The 7500-nt window shown below is 33.8% G+C and overlaps 1 pseudogene; it reads right to left on the bottom strand.

The window, feature by feature from the left end:
* The window catches only part of LOC135212923 (PDF receptor-like), a 267896-nt pseudogene extending 267857 nt beyond the window's left edge, over positions 1-39 (bottom strand).
* Between the last annotated feature and the right edge of the window lie 7461 nt (positions 40-7500).

Consider the following 7500-nt stretch of genomic DNA (forward strand, 5'->3'; position numbering starts at 1 on the left):
GCACCATCCTCGATCTTAACACTCATCCACGAAGTTTACCTGAGAAAAATGGAAGGTGAAGATACTTGTAATCAAGTAAAAACTACGAATATCTTTTAAGTAATGCTGATGAAAAGCTTTCAAGTAATATTTAAAACAATTTTCAAAGTAATATTTATAAATCTTTTAAAGTGATACTTATATACATCTTTTAAACACTACTTACAAATATTTTTGAATACACACACACACACACACACACACACACATATATATATATATATATATATAATATATATATATATATATATATATATATATATATATATATATCTTTCAGGTAATCGGATTTTTCTGATATTGTTTTGTTAATATTTTATAAATGTAAATATTCATATATTTCTGCAGAAAAAATGTACACGTTTACAAAGAACATTTTGAAAAATGATTTATGGTTATCTAGATTTAAATTTCCTAAATGTTCTTCAATGGAAGCTGCCAGAGGCTGTTTATCTTTACACGCTGATATTTCGCTGTTTGCTGTATCCCATGATTCGTGTTATTCGACTCTTATCTTAAATTCACAATTCTTCTCTTCTGTAAAAGTATATATTCTCCTGTGTTCGTGTTCAATTATATATATATATATATTATATATATATATATATATATATATATATATAATATATATATATATATATATATAAATATATATATATATATATATATATATATATATATATATATATATATATACCCCCCCCATCGTAACTTGAAAACTTAACAATACAATATTCCGACTGTCTAAACCCTCATTACTCCAACAACAACAACAACACGAAATTCCCATCTAAACAACATAGAACCCAGCATGAATTATCTGAAGCATTTTCCAACTCTTTCAGAATTCACAGATTTTTTCAATGACAGTTTCAGATTCAAATCTGTGATTTAATATTTTAATATTTCCCATGAAAAGTATAGGAAATGAAAATTTGAACTATGGACGTAACCAGCTAAATTTTGAAGTCTTAAAGGTTCTTTGACAAGTAGAAAGGCAGATCAAGTATGCGAGTAATCTTCTTACAAGTTACTTGCCGTGTGCAAGAAGATATACTTGTCTTTCTTAATTAGGCAAGTTAAGTAATTAGCAGCTTGACAGGCAAGCTGAGAGGTAAAGGCAAGTTAATAGCCCGCAGTTCTATTTTTGGGGCCTTCCCTCCCCTCCACCACCCCCTCATGCTGATAAGCTACTTGACACATGCTTGGCCAGTCAGTGTGAGAGCACGTATATACTTGGTCGTCTTGACGTCTTCCTCTCCGACTCAGCTGCTTATAAACTACACTTTCCATAACTACTAGCTTTTCAAAAATGAAAGCAGGCTACTTGCCTCTCTACTTGCTCCGTATAAAATAGCCTTTAAGAGTTAAGGTCACATTATTTATGACGATTTTGTGGCAGCACGATTTAGGAAATATATTATCATCATAATCATTTGGATCAAATAATTTGCAGAAAAATGAGATTTACAAAATAAAAATGTTTGCTAGTAATACCCACAAAGAACGACGACGACAACAATAACAACAACAAACAACAATAATAATAATAATAATAATAATAATAATAATAAATAATAATAATAATAATAATAATAATAATAAGTGGAAGTTACTAACAGGTATCATCAGTGAAAGGCTATACAACTACCTAGAGGAGACAAAACACCATCTCCACCAACAGAAAGGCTGCAGAAGGAAGTGTAGGGCACAAAAGACCAGCTCCTGATAGACAAAATGGTAATGAAGAACAGTAGGAGAAGGAAAACAAACTAAACAAGCATGGCATGGATAGACTATAAGAAAGCCTTCGACATGATAATCCACACACATGGCTAATAGAATGCCTGAAAATATATGGGGCAGAGGAAAACACCATCAGCTTCCTCCTCAAAAAATACAATGCGCAACTGGAATACAATACTTACAAGCTCTGGAATAAGACTAGCAGAGGTTAATATCAGGAGAGGGATCTTCCAGGGCGACTCACTGTCCCCACTACTCTTCGTAGTAGCCATGATTCCCATGACAAAAGTACTACAGAAGATGGATGCCGGGTACCAACTCAAGAAAAGAGGCAACAGAATCAACCATCTGATGCTCATGGATGACATCAAGCTGTATAGTAAGAGCATCAAAGAAATAGATACGCTAATCCAGACTGTAAGGATTGCATCTGGGGACATCAGGATGGAGTTTGGAATAAAGAAAAAATGCGCCTTAGTCAAACATACAAAAAGGCAAAAAAAGTAACGAGAACTGAACGGATAAAGCTACCAGATGGGAGCAACATCAAACACATAGACGAGACAGGATACAAATACCTGGGAATAATGGAAGGAGGGGATATAAAACACCAAGAGATGAAGGACACGATCAAGAAAGAATATATGCAGAGACTCAAGGCGATACTCAAGTCAAAACTCAATGGCGAAATATGATAAAAGCCATAAACACATGGGCAGTGCCAGTAATCAGATACAGCACAGGAATAGTGGAATGGACGAAGGCGCGAACTCCGCAGCATAGATCAGAAAAAACCAGGAAACATATGACAATGCACAAAGCACTACACCCAAGAGCAAATACGGACAGACTATACATAACACGAAAGGAAGGAGGGAGAGGACTACTAAGTATAGAGGAATGCGTCAACATCGAGAACAGAGCACTGGGGCAATATCTGAAAACCAGTGAAGACGAGTAGCTCAAGATTGCATGGGAAGAAGGATTGATAAAAGTAGTCAAAGACCCAGAAATGTACAGAGACAGGAGAGAGACAAGCAGAACAGAGGAATGGCATAACAAACCAATGCACGGACAATACATGAGACAGACTAAAGAACTAGCCAGCGATGACACGTGGCAATGGCTACTGAGGGGAGAGCTAAAGAAGGAAACTGAAGGAATAATATCAGTGGCATAAGATCAGGCCCTAAGAACCAGATATGTTCAAAGAAAGATGGATGGAAATAACATCTCTCCCATATGTAGGAAGTGCAATACGAAAAATGAAACCATAAACCACATAGCAAGCGAATGTCTGGCACTTGCACAGAACCAGTACAAAAAGAGGTATGATTCAGTAGCAAAAGCCCTCCACTGGAGCCTGTGCAAGAAACACCAGCTACCTTGCAGTAATAAGTGGTACGAACACCAACCTGAAGGAGTGATAGAAAACGATCAGGCAAAGATCCTCTGGGACTATGGTATCAGAACAGATAGGGTGATACGTGCAAATAGACCAGTCGTGACGTTGATTGACAAAATCAAGAAGAAAGTATCACTCATTGATGTCGCAATACCATGGGACACCAGAGTTGAAGAGAAAGAAAGGGAAAAATGGATAAGTATCAAGACCTGAAAATAGAAATAAGAAGGATATGGGATATGCCAGTGGAAATTGTACCCATAATCATAGGAACACTAGGCACGATCCCAAGATCCCTGAAAAAGAAACTGGAAAAACTAGAGGCTGAAGTAGCTCCAGAACTCATGCAGAAGAGTGTGATCCTAGAAACGGCGCATATAGTAAAAAAAGTGATGGACTCCTAAGGAGGCAGAATGCAACCCGGAATCCGCACATTATAAATACCACCCAGTCGAATTAGAGGACTGTGATAGAGCAAAAAAATAAAAAAATAAAAAAATAATAATAATACCTATAACCTCTTTATCACTCTTAGTCACTGAAAAAGTATTTCATGTATCGCCTTCCTTAATTCAAATTTTTATTGCAAAAGAACTGACGCGTTTATTAATAAGTATCCATCAAAATTCTCATGTATTACAACAGAGAGAATTGTCAGGGTTCAAATTTCATAAAATACGCGAGTCCCAAAATAAGCATTTTCGTTCTTTGATATTCAAAAAGCAGGATTATCCACGTATAACCATGCGTAATAATTTCAGCGAATATAAAATTAATGGGAATATATTCATTAAAACGCATCCAACTATGAATATTAAATGTGTAATTAATTTAAAACACTTTTTTTTAAACGGGCCCGACACAAATATTGATTGAAATATTTTCCATTTCGTTATTTATATTTTAATAAAAGGCAATAAATTGCTCCTACTGCTTATCGTTAATGTAAACAGGAATATTCATTTCAATATGTATATTAGCTATTGCATCCTAAGGATAAAAAGCCGAAAGGCCACATTAGCATAGCTTCCAAGTGTAATCTATTACAAATGTGTAATAATAATAATAATAATAATAATAATAATAATAATAATAATAATAATAATAATAATAATAATAATAATAATAAATAAATAATAAATAAATAAATAAATAAATAAATAAATAAATAAATAAATAAATAAATAAATTATATTAATTACATTACTCGGGATTTTTATTATAAAAAAGATTACTCACACCATTGTATATTTCATAGTATTATTCTCTTTAATAATAATAAAATAATAATAATAATAATAATAATAATAATAATAATAATAATAATAATAATAATAACCAATAATAAAATAACAATAAAAAATTAATAGTAATTTGGTAGAAGACCCTCTTTTAGGCAAACACCGTTAAAAAGAATGGCAGAATTAAGGGAGTAGATTTTATATATATATATTTTTTATAGTTTCGTTACAGTTCGCTTCTCAGGCTCAGCGATATTTCTGAGTAATAATAATAAATTGTATTAATTACATTACTGGGGATTTTCATTACAAAGCACTTTACTCACACCAGCATATATTACATAGCATTATCATCTGTAATAATAATAATAATAAATTTTTAATAATAATAATAACAATAATAATAATAATAATTATTATTATTATTATTATTATTATTATTTTATTATTATTATTATTAATTATTATTTTTTTTTTTTTTTTTCTTTTTTTTTTTTTTCTTTTTTTTTTTTTTTTTTTTTTTTTTTTTTTGGTCTATCACAGTTCTCCAATTCGACTGGGTGGCATTTATAGTGTGAGGTTTCCGGGTTGCATCCTACCTCCTTAGGAGTCCATCACTTTTCTTACTATGTGCGCCGTTTCTAGGATCACACTCTTCTGCATGAGTCCTGGAGCTACTTCTGCCTCTAGTTTTTTCCAGATTCCTTTTCAGGGATCTTGAGATCGTGCCTAGTGTTCCTATGATTATGGGTACAATTTCCACTGGCATATCCCATATCCTTCTTATTTCTATTTTCAGGTCTTGATACTTACCCATTTTTTCCCTTTCTTTCTCTTCAACTCTGGTGTCCCATGGTATTGCGACATCAATGAGTGATATTTTCTTTTTGATTTTGTCAATCAACGTCACGGACTGGTCTATTTGCAAGGTATCACCCTATCTGTTCTGATACCATAGTCCCAGAGGATCTTTGCCTGATCGTTTTCTATCACTCTTTCAGGTTGGTGCAAGGTAGCTGGTGTTTCTTGCCGAAAATTGGTGAAGAAATCCACAGTGGTGTAAATGCAGATATATAGAAGAAATAATATATCAAAGAGAGCTATAGAGAACCTGCTTGATTCTTCCCAATCTCAGATCGAGAAAGAGGATCGAGCACTGGAGATATCTTCTTCTTCATTATTATTATTATTATATTATTATTATTATTATTATTATTATTATTATTATTATTATATTATTATTATTATTATACCATAAGATAAAAGACACAACTCTCCATGAGAAGTACCAAATGGAAATTAAATTCAATCGAGACTTATAACACAGATGAGATGATATTTAATAATCTAAATCAGCCATGAGACATGAAGGTATCAATTTCAAAACGTCCAAACTTTAATGACTTTTAACACTTACTGAAGATATAGGGTTGGGTAAATCCGGGACTTATTCTAAGCTAAACATCAACTTCAACTTGTCAACGCGGGATTCCAATAAGACCGAGATATCACTGGGAAACTTTTATGAATTCCCCTTAAGAGTAAGAGGATCGTCATGATGAGTATCACGGGGTGGGGTGACCTACTTCCATAAAACTGATATTTTATATAACAACGACTGAGAGAGAAAGAGAGAGAGAGAGACGAGAGAGAGAGAGAGAAGAGAGAGAGAGAGAGAGAGAGAGAGAGCATTACGTAAATATAGTTGGTATTCAGCGAGCGAATAGGAAACATTCTATTGGCAGAAATTTCAATGGACTTGGTGCTTTTAGGCCGAATGTCGTTACTGAAAATTACTTTGAAATACGAGATAGGAATACATGTACTTCGTATAGATGTGCAAAATAAATAATAATAATAAAAAAAAAGTTCGTTATTGAATACGTACCATCTTATCTCGATTACAATTTCCGTTCGTAAGGATACAGGCACGGATACAGGCTCATTTGTATTCTAAACTAGTTGCTTATAATATATATATATATATATATATATATATATATATATATATATATATATATATATATATATATATATATATATATATATATATATATATATATATATATATATATATATATATATATATATATATATATATATATATACATACATACATGCATGGACACCCTTCTATTATACGAAAAAAAGCGAAATCTTCCAAAATAATAACGAAGCTACAATTCCGCCTGTGATCTGAGCACCTTCAAAGTCTCTCTCTCTCTCGCTCTCTCTCTCGTCTCTCTCTCTCTCTCTCTCTCTCTCTCTCTTCTCTCTCTCTCTCTCTCTCTCTCTCTCGTAAAGACCCTCGGGGAAAATCCCCCAAAAAAGTCATCCGACTCGATTCATCCGCGGTTCAACTTCCTTTGATCGTCCTTCTTTTGATTTCACCGATATTTTCCTCGGAGAAAATCGTCCCGGAACGACGTTAATGAGTAAATAAAAGCAAAAACAAGAGTTCGCAAAGCATTCCGGACCTTATGGGGTTCCTACATGAGGGCCACTCTCACGTCACTTTACCGGAAGGTTTTGAATTGATAAATCCGGTCTTTTTTGGCATATAATGGACTCTGACGAAGGGAAGAACTAAAAAGAAACGGATAAGGACGAGGATGAGGAGCAGTAAAGACCGAGTTTTGCTAACAAAAGCCAAGTGTCAGATAATAACCGCTCAAATAGACGGAAAAATAAGAAGACATTACGGGAGATATGTTCTCGTTTGCCCGGTGATTTTCATTGGGGGAGAGAGAGAGAGAGAGAGAGGGGGGGGGGGGGGGGGGACAAAAGTATATTACACAGAGAGAGAGAGAGAGAGAAACAAACATTATTACAGAGAGAGAGAGAGAGAGAGAGAGAGAGAGAGAAGGCATATTCCAGTCTTCAAATTCTTGGTGAAACTATTAAACATGCTCCTTTGATCTGAACTCTACCACTTCTAAGGAAGCATACTCCAAGAAACCACTAACTTCATTAACTTCCGCCAGCAGCTTAATCGGAGGGCGGATGACTCCTTCAAACGCTTACAGAATATATAAATTAACATGTTGCACAAATTAGGTTTGAGATAGC

Source organism: Macrobrachium nipponense, chromosome 42 (assembly GCF_015104395.2).
Source record: "Macrobrachium nipponense isolate FS-2020 chromosome 42, ASM1510439v2, whole genome shotgun sequence".
NCBI classification, from domain to species: domain Eukaryota; kingdom Metazoa; phylum Arthropoda; class Malacostraca; order Decapoda; family Palaemonidae; genus Macrobrachium; species Macrobrachium nipponense.